Source organism: Vicugna pacos, chromosome 30, assembly GCF_048564905.1.
Source record: "Vicugna pacos chromosome 30, VicPac4, whole genome shotgun sequence".
NCBI lineage: Eukaryota > Metazoa > Chordata > Mammalia > Artiodactyla > Camelidae > Vicugna > Vicugna pacos.
In genome coordinates this window covers 31648181-31664719 of record NC_133016.1, presented here as the reverse complement: position 1 = coordinate 31664719, position 16539 = coordinate 31648181, and the positions used below count along the sequence as shown (strand labels likewise).

Below are 16539 nucleotides of genomic sequence, written 5' to 3'. Positions count from 1 at the left end.
TTTTATTCTTCATTAAGATTGCTTTATTGGTGAGAGGAAATTTAATACAGCTGTTGTCTTTCTCAAAATAAATCATATCTTTTAAGACCTTTAATATTCAAAAGAATAGGAATGTATAAAAATGTTAAAGTAATTCTTTGGTGTAGTTTCTTTGCTTTCTGAGTTAAAGTGGATTTAGGGTCTTTGCATTACTTAATAGCACATCCTTGTCAGTATTTAAAAAGCTGTTAGTGAGCGCCCCAGGCCCCACCTCTCAAAACATCATTAAAGTTTGCTCTGAAATAGTGAGGTCATAAAGGTCTTTTTTGCAGAAATCAAAAAGTTGGTTTACAATAAGCAGCATAGCTACTTTTATAAAATAATAATAGGTTCAAAATTAAGAAAGTAGAGGATAATTAATTTTTTTAAACCTGAAACATAAAGTTTCTTGTGCTAACGTTGCAACTGGAAATTTTGAAAAGAAAAATCCTACTGTAATATCATCTATGTGGAATACATATATGACTTTCACGTTTGAAAGGTAACTGTGCAGTGGTTTTTGAAGTCAGGAGCATTCCAGCTCAGTTACTGGCAGTGGTGGTTGCTGGTTTTCAATGGAAGAGCCTAAATTTGCCTTCTTAGCTTTTTTTTTTTTGTAGTGAGAGGGTTAAGTAGTGCTTTGCCAGCATGATTTTGGGGGAATTTGAGGGCAGATGTGTACCAGCAGTGAGATATTTCCATGCATTTTATTTTTTGAACATCACCAGGGCACATGTGGGTTTGTGCCTGCAGGCTGGGATGCTGCAGGGCTCCCTAATCCATCACCATTATGTCTTGGTGCTGGTACAGTCAGTGAATGATTTTCTGTGGCTTGGATGTAAGGTGGTCTGATGTAGATGATCAGATGTGCAGTTAAAGTGCTATTACTTGAAATAAGAGTAACCTAGAAACATGGCTCTAACAATACAGGATGAGGGAGGAGAAGTGGCTGAGCTGCTTGCAGTGGGGAGTCTTCTCAGGTGACTCCCTAACCGTGATTCCTGCCAATATCCGCCCCAGCCCTGCACGGCAGTCTTAATATGGAAGAAAAGATTGTCAGTGAGCAATCTAAGTAAAATCTTGACTCTTTTCTTTCCTGTTGATGAATATGTAAGTTGTTATCATGGCTTAAGTACATTTCCTCATTTGTGAAATTTGAGTAATATTGTTTACCTTGTCTGACTGTGAGAGTTAGATGCCTTGTATACAAAGAACTGAAGAGGTGCTTAATAAAAATGTACTGTCACAATGACAGATATTTTAGAATGATCAACTCTGAATACTAAAGAGTGTTGCTTATTTCTGATGCATATTCAATATGTATATATATGATATATTTGAATATGGTATAAAGTAACAAGGATTTATTACTTTTTAGGGCAGTATGATATTTTAATGAAATCTGTATAATTCTAGTGAGACAGGGACTAGGTAAATTGCCTTAAGCAGACGACCTTGAAGATTAATTACACAGAATATGTATTGTTACAACTCAGAATTCATGTTGCCGTGTAACCATCCACTCAGAAATTTAAATTCATGGGATTCTGACCAGATCCATTAAGATAAGTAAAATCCACATTGATCATTTTCAGGGAATAAGCTTCTCTCTTTGTGATTAAAGAAAATTTTGATTTTTTCTGCACTCTTAACAGGTTTAAAACATCAAAACATTGATTTGACATGTCACTTTTTTAATAGAGAGAATAAAGCTCATGTTGTTTTATTATGTAAATAAATGTTTTTGTATTTCAACAAGGTTGTACGATTTCCTGGCTCTTTGAGAAGTATTTTGCAATATAATTAGATAACCTACTGTTGGAAAAATACAAACGTGACTTTTATGAATATAGTGCCTAGTACAGTGCTTTTGCTACAGTGCAAGAGATGAGGCCTAGGAGAGCTTTGCTGCTGATTGCCAGGGGGACAGATCCCATGTCTCAGTTTCCACTCCTGTAAAATGAAGTGGCTGGACCGGATTCTTTCCTCTTCTAAGATGAGTTGCCATGAGCCTATGTCTTCTGTTTATATTCAGGAGTACTATCAATATCAGATTAAATACTGAATACCCCTCCCTTCCCCCGAAGTAAAGTGCAGTATGTGCTACATAAGCATTTAGTTATCTGATTTCCGTTTCTGATCCTACAGGCAATTTTTGTGCTGCATGTTTCCCAGCAACCTGGAAGGTCTTTTTACCCATAGGTGGCGCTGTTGCACCTTCTTACAGTCTTAACTTTCCTGTTTGTAACGGAAGGCTTAAACAACGTTATTTTAATTTCTTTGCTTAATGCTTCAGAATAGCCCAATGTCCATTATGTCTGTCTACCTGGAAAAATTATTCTGCTTATATTTTAGTTTTATTCTATCATCTCGTTGTGAACATTTCAGACTTGCTGTGCAAACAGTGACAAAATCGGACTTTTCTTCCAGTGTTAGAAACCAGTGAGCCGGGATTTTATAAAACAGCTAGAAGCGGCCTCTGGAGCACCTTAAAGCTGAAAAGCGTATTGAGTTCCCTGAGTACTGACTCCGCCGCTGTGTGTTAATTGGTGGTAGGAGATTTGGTACATATACGAAGGGGTGTAGTGATTTGACTTGGGTTTGCGTGCACGCGCTGCCACTGAGCCACTTGAACCTGAGTCAGTTCGTTTTGAGTTTTTCCCTCATCTGTGACATGGGGACATTCGTATCTGCTTCGTAGAATTATGAGAATTAGAAATTATGTAAAATGTTTACCACAGTGGGTATGTCAAGAGGGCTCAAAAACTTTAGCTGCTGTTTTGTGTGAAGCCATCATTTGAGAGTCTTTGGCAATTACTAAGAAACAGGAAAATAAGAAAAGATGGTTTTATGATGAGAGATACTTGAGGAGGTTCCATAGTTCCCAAACCCATAATTAAGCATCAGCAGAGTAAGAACTGTTACACAGTCGCCCTGAACCAACGTTAAGCCACAGAATTATTTGTTACTTCATATATGTTGGGGCTTAAGGGGATGCAATACTTATACACATGTTGTTTCCAGCAGCCAACTGAGAGATGAAAGAAAAGGGTAGACAGGCGATAAATGTCTTCTTTGTTACTGATGAAGCCACGTTCTCCATGAACTTCAGGGCTGTGGAAAAATGCGTGTCATGATATTGTGTCCCAGAAGTGGAGACTCACACTGTCCCATGTAGCTCTGGGCCACAGCGAGCCTTCCCTTGAGGGGACCTGCCCCTTCATGCACAGGGCTGACCTGCCATGGAGGTGAGCATCCCAGGTGCTTCCCAATGGTGATCAACACTGGAGTGAAAGGAAGGGTTTCAAATGCCCTGCTTGTCTCCCCGGACTCACACCTCACTCTGTTAGTGTGAGGAGGGCTAATTGTGGGCCAGGGGCCAGGGTTGTGAAGGGAGAAGCACTCTCCATGGCCCAGAGGAGTGGTTAGGAGGCATCCCCTTCCTCGGTTTAACCAGGTGGTGGGATGGAAGAGAAATGTGCTACCCAAGAGTTTATAAAAGGAGAAATAAGGATTTTTTTTAAGGACTTAGACTAGCCAGTAAACACATAAGATGATTAGAAAAGAGACTTGTAAATCACTTTCCTATTAAGTTGACATTTGTTGAACACCCAAAATGTGCTACATTCTTTTCTGAGAATTTTACAGAAATGAATTCTTCAATCTTCTCAACAAGCGAGTAAGGAAGGTTTGATTGTTATCCCAGTTTTACAGTGTGGAAATTGAGGCACACAGAGGGTAAGTAAGTTGGCAAAATCACAGAACTAGTAAGTGGCAGAGCTGGTATTTAAACCCTGGTTGTCTTGTTTTGAGACTCCCAGAGATGGGCTTTGGGTGTTTATTGTTATCAGCATCCCTGAATCTTTATACCACTGTGCATCAGTTAGCCCAGAAAGGACAGGGAAAGGAGAGTTACACAGGTGCTCATAGTCGTGTCTCGGCGACTGTCCACGGAGAGTGCACCGTGATTGGCATTCTTTGTCTTCTGGGCAGTAGATCTGTTCGTATAACAGAAATTTTGTCCATTGAGTTAATCTAGAAACCCTTCCTGCTCTGTTTCTATCCATGCTTGCCATGTGACTGCCTGCCCGTGATTGGGCCATGGAGGAGAAAATGTACTCATGGTTGAACTCTAATATTTCAGTCTGGTTCATAGATTCACGTCTTCTGTTACATTAATAATTTAAGTTTCTGGTTTTCTTGCATCAGTGTGTCATAAGTTTGGTTAATGTGAAACCACTCCATCGGAGCCCAGGGGTGCTGACGGTATAATTTCTGAGCACGTTGTGGCAAATTTAGCCGTGCAGACCTGGCTGGAGGATTTCTGCCTTCCTCACTGATTTCCCCCAACAGCAGGGCCCGCTCCCACACCCGGATGTGAGGTTGGGAGCTCTCTGAGTAGGCCAGTCAGAGGCCGAGTCCACCAATCATAAATTGATGAAGTACCTGGAAGTGGGTTTAATAGAAGAAAAGGGCTTCCAGGTATTCAGATGGGCTGTCCGAATCCATTTGGTGAAAAACTGTCCAGTGTCTGTGGTTGAGCTGCTACTTTGCTGTTGAAAAGTCTGGATTAGATGAAGGGATTTTAAAAAGCAGAAAGGAGTGATTTAAGGTTGTACGTCCACACCGGTGAGAAGTGATGGTTGACCGCCCGTGTGAGGGATAGACAGAGTCTTACAAACTTCATAAAACAGCTTTAAAAGCTCTTCCATCTGAGTGCACTTCATATGGGGTCCAGTTCATGACTGGTCGCGCTGAGAGGGCACGTAACTGATGATGGCAGAAAGGACACGGAGGCATCAAAAAGGTCTCAGTCATTTTCCCTGTTTAAAGGATGTGGCACAGTGTAATATATTTGAGCTGGTTTCTCACTGAACAATTTTTAGTGTTTTCTGGGAGCCGTCAGTGCCCCAAGGTTCCATGCAGCTGGGTGTCCCCTCAGAGCAGCTCCGTCAGCGCTTGCCCTGGGCTGACGCGGTGTCACGGGGAGCAGGACGGTCAGTGTCCCCGGCTCCTCCGAGCTCCGTCTCCTCATCCGCAGAGCCGGGTTCCTCATCCGTGTCTACTTAGTAGGGTTGCTGAGAATCACACGTGATGGTTGTCAGGTGTGATTTGTGATTGTGTCTGTGATTGGCATATAGTCAATATTTGATAGAAACACTTGTTTTTTATTGTAATTGTGGGTCCTAGATTGCAGTGATTTTAGTCTGCATTTTTTTATACCTTAACTTTTATTTTTAAATATGCACTTATTTTTATTTATTTTTTTGGAGGTACTGGGGACTGAAGCCAGGACATTGTGCATGCTAAGCAGGTGGTCTTCAACTGAGCAACACCCGCCCTCCTTCTCTGCACTTAAAAATAAATATTGCAATAAACAAAATAGCTCTTAAACACCATCATGGGACCTAGTCTCTGTATAGGCAATTGAACACGTATGCTATTTCAATAAGAATAAATTTTGTTGGGACATACAATTCTGAATCTGTTAATATGCTGAAGAACGATCATAGCTAGTGATAAACATGAGACTTGGATCCAGTAATTCTTATGGTCTGTTTTGCCATCATGGGAAATTATATTCTACAGAGAAGGCTAATTGGGTCTCTTTGATATTTGGATGGTTTAGCAGATGATCTAGGCTTTCAAAAGCTGACAGTTTTGTATTTTAAACTAACTACAAAGTTATCTTGTAAAAGTTTTAGGTCCTAAGCTTGTGAAGTGCCCAGTAATCCAGGGGGAATATGTCTGTGTCTGTGTGAACGTTTGTGTGTGTGATTTCAGGAAGGTAGAAAGAAGTTCCATATAGACTTCTGATATATTTCTCCTCTACTTTAAGATGTAGGCATATATTTACACAAATAAATTGATATTCTTTTGTCATTTGGCATATTGGTGGGAATAAGTCATTCTAATACTTGTTTCAGAAGGGTTGGGGAGCGTGAGCTTAGAAAATGGGAGGAGAAAGGCAGGGAGGCACTTCACACTTAATGCAGGATATGAGAAACAGTAGCTTTTCTTTTCTCTTTTCTTCTAAAGCAAACTGACACTGAATTGTAACATACTATTACATAGAATTGCTTTTCTGATTAGAGACAAGTGCCTCAGATTTTTCAAGGCAACATGAATGATGAAATGTATTTTAGCATTTAACTTTAAATGTAGTTTTTTTTTTCAAGTAAAAGGCTATAGCCTGTTCTTTCTTCAAGCAGTGCATGATGTTCACATTTATCCAGGTACATGATTTATGTGCTTAGTTTCTGCGGGTTTTTTTTTGTTTTTTTAAGTGCTTGTTTCATTGTGGTGTGAATGAATGTTTAAAATTTCTGGATTTTGATCTTTAGAACATGCTGATTTATCAGAACTGTTAAAAACCTGATTGTTCTTTGGTCCTTGTTTGGTGGGGCACCCTATTGATTACTGTTGTCTGTTAAAGAGAGAAATTCTTCCTCTAGCCTGCAGATCATTAAGTGAATGGTTTGCAGTGTGCCCTTAAATTTCATTGAATGCATTGAACATGATTGTCCAGTGAATTTTGAATTGACTCATAGTAATGACTTTGCTTTGTTTCTGTGGCTTTTGCTCCTCTCCACAAGAGTCTGAATTCTCTGTTGCATTTTGTATATGTGTTCTTCACAGGGGAGGAAATTTTGCATTTTTTAGAGAGGTGGGTTTTCCTAACCCCTCTGAATGCCTTCTGTCATTGATACAACAAAAATCTTTTGTTGCAGTGCTTAATTATTTCATAAACTAGTTTTTGGCTTAATCAGAAACAATGACAGAGTGATAATAAAAAATAGGAAAACCTTCATTCCTTTGAAAAATAGAAATGAGGTGGTCAGGCTCATGCATGCTTTGTGCCTGACACCCATACTCTCATGTCATTGTGTGTCATGATTCGGAGATGCAGTTGCTTCAGGTTTATAGATTTTTGTTTTAACATTTGTGATGAAGTCTTTCTCCAGGCTGATGTATCCTGTTGGGTTTCTTGAAAGTGTAGAAGGGAAACAAATGCTTTTTTTCTGTTTTCCGGAGGCCTGAGTTGCTGATGATAAAGAGTTGAGGGTTGGCTGAGGAACAAAGTGATACTCCCTCTACTCCCAGCTGAAATTGATGAACAATGATATCAATGAAGTGTATCGGTATTTGACCAATAGAAGTTAACGAGACCAAACAGGCTAGTTATGCCTAAAGGAAAGTACTGAATTCACCTGCAGAATTAGGTGCATTACCAAGAAGAAGCAGCTTAGAGGAATCAGAAAAATCAGTCCTATGATGAGATATAAAGTGAATATAATACCTTTTTCTTATGAAACTTTTCTACTTTAAGTTGTGTAGAGCTAAAATTAAATTTCAAGCACCAGGAATTAAGAGTGCGTGTGGTTCTGTAGGATCGTTATTCAGGGATGTGACTAGACCCTGCTAGAGTGGCTGAAGTTGGCAGGAAAAGGCCCAGAGCCAGGATTTGTCACCCTAGGTTGTCCTCCATAATGGTTCCATGTGGGAGCCCATGATTATGTTAACAAATTTTAACAGACCCCAGCCGCCTGTCAAATTTAAGAAGAAAAATATATGCTTAGTATCTGCTTTGCAGGCAAGTGCCTGTGCATTCTCACTCCTTTCTCCTTTCCTTAAAAAGCAGAGACAATGCTTTGCTTTCATAATTGAGGTTTTAGATAGCACTCTGCTCATTGAAAAGCAATGACCCTGGCCCTCAGCTATAAACTCTGGGTTAGTGTGCAGTTAGATAGTCTATTATCCCCAAAACAAGGACCCAGCTGGTCTGGTGGTCTGCTTTGTAATTCACATATCTAAAAACTGTACCTTATTCCCCTCACCCCATGACTTCCCTAAAGATACACTAAGCCTTTTTACTCATTGTGGATTCAACAATCTCTGTCTCATCCCTTCTTTCCCCAAGTTCCTGCTTACTATCACAGAGCTGTTAATGAATTTTTCCTTTGATTATACACAATAAATATGGGAGCAATTGAGAGGCTCGTAGAGTTGGCTCCCTAATACCTCTCGCTTTCTCGGCTTTTCTCACAGAGTCTTGAGTAATCATTCCCTTTAGGTAAGACTCCTGCCCGCCGGAACCCACAGTTCCATGTGAGAAGGATGCAGACTTTATCTCTCCTACCTGAGGGAGTGAGAGTAGAGGATTAAGATCTGCTCCTCCATGGTCCTTTCCTGCCCCAGGGCCACTCCAGTTCACCTGCAGCCTTCTGGCCTCTGCTCTCAGGGCCTCTGTCCCAGGACTGACCGCAATCTTTTCTTCACTTGTCAACATTTCCTGGGCTTTTTAGAAGTTGATCTCTTCTCTACAATACAACACTGGCAGATGTGATGGTGGTCAGCGTGCTGGTGGGCAGTCACTTGGGGACTCCCAGGAGCCATGCTGATTCTCCTGAGTCTCGCATTCGGGGTTACAGAACTGTCGAGCACCGGAGGAAGTCCATTCACGTGAGGCCAGCACAGCATTGCATCACTGTCATTTTTTTTTTTTTAATTTTCAGTGAAGTAATTATTTGTAGAAAACTTTTCCAGATATCTGGCCGCCTGTTTTCCTCACCACCATCTCATTGTTGGCTCTGGTGCTTGTTTTTAAAACCAGGTTTCTTCTCTGTCATTTGTAGCAGCTGGAATTGCCAAATCCTTGATCTGCATTTGAAGCAGAATGCTTCTTCGTGATGTCAAGCTGATTTTCCTATTTCTGAATATTTCGTGTACACTCAGCAACTGTTTCAAATGAAATGCTCTTGTCCAATTTCAGTTAATCCCCATTTGCTGATCTCCTGCTTTCATGCTGAGGGCAGTTTCTTCTTCCTCTAATAAAAGTTAGCAATTTGCATTTACTATTTGAAGGTACTGGCCCGAGGTGCTTTTGTCCTTAACAGTTTTAATACAATTCACCAGTGGTTTTTACTCTATGCCCAGAATTGTGCATCCCAGTCAATCTTAGAACATTTTCATCTCCCAACAGGAAGCCCAAGCATGCACAAGCAGTCATTCCCAACTTCCCCATCTTCCCCCAGCCCCAGGCAGCCACTCTTCTCTCTCTGTGGATTTACCTGTGCTGGACATTTCATGTAAAATGAGTCATTTCATGTAAATGGAACCGTCTATTGTGACTGACTTCTTTCACACTGGGTAACGTTTTCAATGTTTGTCCACGTTGTGGCCTGGGTCAGTACTCTATGCTTTGCTATTGCTGAATTATATTCTACTGACTACATGGGCCCCACTGTTTACCCATTCATCAGGTGATAGTCATTTGTGTTGTTTCTGCTTTTTGGCTGTGATGAGTAATGGCGCCGTGAATATTTCTTTAGAAGTTTTTATGTGGACATTTGTTTTCACTTCTCTTACGTGTGTGACCAGAGAGCAGAAATGCTGGGTCTTTCATAAACCAAATGTTCAAATCTCTGAGGACGTGCCAGGACGTTTTCCAAAGTGGCCACGCTGTGTTACGTCCTCACCAGAAAGGGCTGCGTGCTCCGCTTCCTCTGTGTTCTCATTAGTGCTTTTTACAGTTTTTTTGATTATAACCCATTGTAGTGAGTGTGAAGCGGTTTCTCCTAGTGGTTTTGACTTGATTTCCATTACAGCTAATGATATTGAACATCGTTTCATTGTGCTTATTGACCATTTGTATATTTTCCTAGAAAAATACCTTTTCGGATCCTTTATCCTTCTTTTAATTGAGTTGCCTTTTTATTGTTGAGTTGTAGGTTTGTTTTTCTTTTAATTTGGAGATACAAATTCTTAATCAGATAAATGATTTGAAAAAATTTTCTCCTCTCTGTTGTTTTTTCACTTTCTGGATGGTGCCCTTTGAAGCAAAGTTCTAAATTTTGATGAACTCCAAATTATCTCTGTTTTCTTTGTTCCTTGTGTTTTTGGGGTATTACTTAAAATCTGAGGTATTTTATTTAAACTTGTATATATAAAATAACTTAATTCGTAGGACCGTTCTAGGAGACGGGTGCTGTTGTTGTCCCCAGTCTATGGATAGAAGACTGAGATGCGGAGAATTTCACTGACATATCAGTGTCACAGCTACCAAGTGCTGTGGGAGTTCAGACCCTCATGTTTGTCCCCAGCATCTGTGCTCTTCACCACCATGCTCCACTACTGCCTGGAATCGTTAATGAAAATGTCTTTCTTTTCTGATTCCTTGTTAGTTTCTTTTCTCATTGGGAACCTCATCTCCTCATTTTCCTTTCAGATATCAGTGTAGATTTATTTTAGGTCTCATGTAGGCAGAAGCATTGCTGTCAGTTAACTTCTTTATTACTCACTCTCCAGTGATGATTGTTGCTAGTTGACCTAATCAAGTCATGCTTAAGTCTTTCCTGCTCATGAAACTAAAAACAGTCATGACTTACAGAATGCTCAAAGAAGAAAGTACTTGATTGATTTTATTTTGCTACCCAATCAAACCAATCAAATATAAACCCCTGTGTTGGCACATAATATAAGCTCTCCAGAATAGGGTCACTGTCTTCCTTGTGTTTCATTTGTTTGGTCACAGTGTCTGGATCGTGCCTTGCTGTCTAGCAGTTTTCTGAGGATACAGTGCTCATGAATCATTGTAGGACAGAATTTTGACAACAGACTCTGTTGTTCATTTCACAAGGGAAAAGATAATATAGAAATACTGCTCAGATCTATTTTAAAATTAAGCTTGGAATTTTGAGAAGAATTCAAATACCATACAAAGATCTTTTTCACTGATTTTAGATATATCTTAGATATATGGTTACATAGCAGAGTAACTTATCAAGTAGATTTGACAAAATGAGTGTTATATTGATTATTTGTTTTAGTTGAAATATTCTACCTGGGATAAATTAATCAGTGCCCATTATTGAACAAATATGATTGTATTCCTATGCAACATGGGAGCAGACTTCATATGTTTATATGTAATATACATGACTGTGTGTTTTAATCTGTCTGTCAGTGTTTATATAGTTTTTTGGCAATTTTGTAACTTTAGAATTCTTCTAAGAAAATCACCCCCGTATCTTGTGCCGTTTGTACTGTGTATCCTGTCTTATGCGAGGGATTCCACTGTCCCCTCAGTGAGGAATCTCCTCTCCTTTTGAGTTAGTAGCAGATTTAAAGGAACTGTGATTTCTAGGCCTTTGCTATCCACGTGTTTGCAGTTGGCTGTCAATCAGGATTTTCCCTTTGAGTTTTCATTGTTCAATTAGAATTTTTGAAAATAACTGTTAATGTATTTCACCAGTCTCCCTAGAAACTTGATGTGTTTGTGCTTTTCAGTTTTCAATTTATGAAAATTGTAAATGCACACTTGTTTTTAAGTTGTCCTTTTTCACTAGATATTTGCTTACCTCTTTATAGTTAAAATAATTTTCTTCCCAATGAATGAATCGTTGTGCATGCTTTAAAAGATACCTTACTTTAAATTTTTCTTATTCTAACAGGTATATTCATTGTACAGAATTTAGAAAATAAGGATAAACACAGTAATAACTTAAAAATGGCCCCTAATCTCACCTGGAGATACAGTTGTAAGGTTTGAAATTGAGAATTACAAGTCCTCTCACTTTGTTCTTCTTTTTCAAGTACGTTCTGATTACTGAGACCCTCGAATTCCCATTTGAATTGTAGCAGCAGCTAGTCAGTTACTGCAGAGGAGCCCGCTGGGATTGTGATCGAGAACACGTTGGGTATAAGGATCGCTCTGGGGAGCACTGCCATCCCAAGAGCGCTGTCATCTGATCCAGGAATCTGCGTGGTATGTCTGTCCAGCTATTTAGGTCTTATTTATTTTTTTTCAAGATTGCGTAGAGTTTACATAGTATTATTTTACTTTATTTTTTTGCATTTACACTAAGGACAAGTGTGCAAGGTACCGGGATTCGAATTGTATTATAGCCCCGCCACTTGCTGACACCATTTATGCTGCGGTCTTTCTTTGCCCGCTGTAAAATCTTGCACAAAATAGGACCTAAATAACTCTGTCTTGAATGAATGATTTTATGATTGTTGGATGATGCTTGAGAGTCCTTGTGATGATTTCTTTTTCCCAGACTTTCCCCTCTTCTTAACTATGCCCTTTATCTTCCTTTCCTCCAGCCTGGGTTTCAGCCTGCCTGTGGCATTGATTTTCCTTGTCTGTGGACTCTACCTTTCACTATTTCATGATAATGTTACATGTGGGCTGTGGAAACTTGCTAGATATCAAGAAAGAGAAAATCCATTGCATGCTAGTATTTTTAGATTGTGTTATTCTTTTATCGATTGAAATTAAATTAGGCTGAACCCTGAGCCATCCCCTGAGCTCTTTTCGCCTTCCTACAGGTGATACTGCTTTCGTTGCTGCATGTGCCCTTCCCCCAGACTTGGTTTTGGAGTTGAGTAAGTCACCATCAGTGGAGCTCTCTCTTTAAAAGATGAAGAGAACATTTGCTCCTTCTCCCTGTTTGGGGACTTGGATGAGATGAGGTAACAGATAAAGAATGGAGCCCCACCTCATTCTGACCACCACTCTTTCAGTTCCTTTCTCCAGGGGAAAAGAGTAAAATTCAACAGTATTAAGATTTTGTGCTAATGAGATAGACAAGACAACCAATCATTTATTAAATACACTTTCATGCCAGAAACAAATGTATTATACACATAAAAAGCACATAAAGCTCGGTAGTACTGTGGTTAAAAACGTGGGTCCGAGTTCAAGCCCTGCTCTGGAGTGACCAGTCATGTGAGATGGAGAACTGGTAGGTCGGCTTAGCCTCTCCAGGACTAGTTTTCTGTCCTGCAGAGACTGGGCTCCCTAGGCGTCCCTCACCCGTAGAGGTGCTGTGGGGTGTAAATGAAGTGCGTGGGCAGCCCGAGCACAGCTGCTCGTTCCTCCTATTTGCAGGATCACATAGCTTTTGCGGTGACAGCTTTATGACTGCCCCGTGTAGACTCTCAGTGCTCCAAAGGGATGCCTTGTGGTTTGGAGATGGGGTTCTCACTTCTGTAAATACACAAGGATTGTGTTATTGGGCCGTGCTGATTTGAATCTATTCTTTAGAAAGTACATAGTGTAGATATATTTTTCAAGCATGCATGTTCTTTTTCTTTTATTATTTATAGTTCTACCCTCTCATCTCTTGGTGTGACTTTTCATGGAATCCAGGAAACAGTCCTAAGCTACCTGCCTCTTCACATTTCTCAGTGGTGGTTTTCTTCCCTGACTAGAAGAGGGTTTTGCAATAGGAAATTTTCTTTGTTCCCCTTTTCTTGGAGTCTCTCTGTTTGTCTTCCAATCTCTCAGTTGTCCATCTGTCCATTTATCTACCCACTCATTCTTCTGACTTGTTCCAAATAGCATTTCAAGCAGCTTACAGAAGAACAGATACCAAATAAACAGGTGAGAAAATGGGGTCAAGTTCAGACAGTGAGGTTAGGAGGTGAGCCTGTGTGAGGGTTGCAGGAGTGAGAAACACTCCTCTGCCTTGTGACTGATAAGATCGACAGCAGCAGTATGCCTGTGGCTCCCAGCATACACAGTGAAGCAGGATTTGTGGGAGATGCTCACTGGCTGTGAAATAAATAAGTGGCTTAGGAGAAGCCCAGCCTTTCCAGCTACTAATGTTTAGGAGAATATTTTGGGTGTCTTCCAAAATCAGAGTATTGCATCTTTTCTTTTTCAGAGTTCTATGTATAGTTGGTTACATTCTATTCCTGGAAATTTCTCCAAAATTGCTTCCCACGTGAGTCCCATGGCTCGGGAATAGGGTGATTCTGCTCATTGACGGGTGTTGGCCAGAAACAGAAAATGATAGCGTCAAAGGAACCTGGGATTTGTCAGTCATGTTTTATCAGTGCTGTAGATTTCAGAAAATGCTTTCACCTTTTCTCTCCATCTGAGGCGGCAGCGTGATCTCTTTCCAGCATCAGGAGCTCAGGGCCACGGGATGGTGGGGGCTGACTGCACTGCCGTCAAGACAAATAAGGTAGTCACCACAGGCGTGGTAGTTTTACATAGTGCATTTCATGTTCTTTAATAGGTTTCAACAGGTAGTTAATTAACTGAGTTAATTAACATTTAATAAATATGATGCTTTGTTGAAAAGACAGTCATAGGCAGAATATAAGTTGTGAACACTTTAAAAACGGTTTCATTACTGAAATTTCAGTAGGGAAGATTCAGTTTATCTTATTTACGCTTCTCTTTAAAAGTAACAAAGAAACAAGACAGAAAAAGCAGAGGATGATTTCTGTTCTTCCTCTCGGCTTGCAGGTGCCCTCACCTTCAGTGGCATCCATCCAGACACCAGCACTGACACTGGCCGTGCTGAGAACTGCCTCAGCCCTGAAGACACAACTGACAAATAGAAGGGGGCCACGCCCTGTTACAGCAGGTGCTCTCACTTTGTGGGTCCTTATGTAACTGTGTGGTGTTATTCAGGATCGCCCGTTCTACAATGTGTGACGTTGCTACGGTGTCTCCTAGTTATTTGTTTCTGTAAGTACTCGTGTATTTTTTTCTATGTGTGGTACTAGACGTCTAAAAATGCTTTTTTCAGATGAAAAATAATGTGTATTTAATATAAAAGTCTGAAAAAAGGGGCAAAAGTGTCTATCCTAGTTCCACTACTCAGAGATTATAATTAACACTTTAATATCTTTTTTCTGTTCTTTTCATCAGTGTGTATTACCTCTGTCATAAAAACGAGCAAGCACTCTGTGCCTGTTAACTGTGTGGAGACGTCCATTTTCCATTCGGCTTATTACACGTTTTTCTACAATATTCTGTCTCCCATGGTATGATTTTTAATGACCAGTATAGCATTCTGTCTTGTGGAGGCATCGTCCATTTTACTTCGAACTAAATAAACTTTTAAATTCCATGTATATGTAACTGAAATACTGAAAAGAGAACTGTGGTTCTACCGAAAGGCCCCTACATCCCTTCCCCTTTTTTCCTGAGAGTAAAAACTGCTGACAATGTGGTGAATATATTTCATGACCTTTATGCCAATGTCATATATATATACACATACATACATACACGTATATGAGAAATCTATGTATATGTGTGTGTATATATATGCTTTATTGAAAAATAAGACCATACTATATGTTTTCTGCAGCTCGCTTTATTCACTCAGGGGTATTTCATAGACGTCCTCCCCCTCCAGACTCATCCGGTCCTTTCAGATAGAGTGGAGGGGTCTCCTGATGTGCAGGTTTGGTCTCTTGTGCAAGGACACCTTTCGTGGGAGAGTACTGTGGACAAGGCCTTGGACCACGCCGAAACACCAGAACTTTAGTGCCGAAAGCTCGCCGTGATTTACCACATCATTGTCTTGATGGTGGACACTTAAGTTTTCTCCATCTTCCACTGTCAGAAAGGGTGTTTGACTGGCATCCTTCTTGTACAAACATTCCTGTGATCTTGTATAAGTATTCCTTTAGTTAAGGTTTCTGGAAATTTAGTCCCTGGATGTGACAATTACATGCATCACAGGCCCTTTCAATTGACTAGGAATTCCTTCTCCAGTGGGGAATGTAATGATGTAGAATAACTTATGTAACCAATTCTCTATTGCTGGATATGATTTCACTTCAGCTTTTCTTCTCACCATTGTAAACAGTGCTGTGTAAATGCTCTGATGAGTACATCTTTTTGAACTGATTTTTTTCTAAATGAAATGATTCCTAAAAGTGGAGATCAGTCTGTGTGTACAAAAGTTTTTCAGAGTTTACATATCCATTGACATGTCGTCCTCCAAAAAGATCGCTCACAGTTTGTTCTCTCAAAGATGGACACTAGCTAGAATATCTTTTAAAAATATTTGCCAATATGATGAGCAAAATTGCTTTTTCATTGTTTTAGTTTGCACTTGATCGCCAGTGATGTATTAAGCATTTTTCACTCATTAGCCATTTGACTTTTAAAAAGTGAATGATCCCTTTTGTCCTTTGCACACATTTAAGTGAGGGAGCTTCTTGTTGCTTTGTGACAGCTCTTTGTTTGTTATGAACATTAACCCCATGTCTTCATCAACATGTATCACAGAGCTTTATCTTGTAATTTCTAGCCTTTCATTTTGTTCAGTAGGTTCATTTTTATTGTGGCCCAAACTAATCTTTAGGTAGTAATTGTCTTCTTTTTGGGTTTTATCCTTGATATTATTCTTAGAAATACTTTCTTATAATGTTATAAAGCTCTTGTGTAGATATTTTTAATCTGTAAGTTGGAGATGATAATGGTACTTGTTATACTGAGGAGAAGTTGAATTAATATGAGCAAAGGATTGTATTTGCTGTTACTAGTACTTTCTAATATTTACATCACTATCTGGAATTTTTCTTGTTGTCATAATGACTGGAATAGAATTTGTTTTTTCCAGGGGATTCTCTAATTGTCCCAAGACAATTATTGAATTCATACTTTGCTCTTTGATTTGAAATCCCACCTGTAAAAAATACTTATGTACACTAGAGTCTCTTTTTGAGAACGCGGTTAATTTCTGTCAATCTTACGTTCTTACT

General features: G+C 39.7%; 1 protein-coding gene across 4 annotated transcripts in view; it reads left to right on the top strand.

Annotated features, from left to right (window-relative positions):
• LOC140690350 (trafficking protein particle complex subunit 9-like) overlaps nucleotides 1-16539 on the top strand; it is an 83430-nt gene that overhangs the window by 7939 nt on the left and 58952 nt on the right. Inside the window, exons 1-2 of one of the 4 annotated variants that reach the window (XR_012065608.1) lie at nucleotides 11614-11785; nucleotides 14282-14506. The exons of 1 other annotated variant lie outside the window; for it this stretch is intronic. The gene's annotated coding sequence lies outside the window, so the exon portion shown is untranslated. Of the gene's footprint in view, nucleotides 1-11613; nucleotides 11786-13724; nucleotides 13995-14281; nucleotides 14507-16539 lie in introns of those variants that run through there. 2 more of the 4 variants (XR_012065607.1, XR_012065609.1) reach the window with 2 other exon arrangements.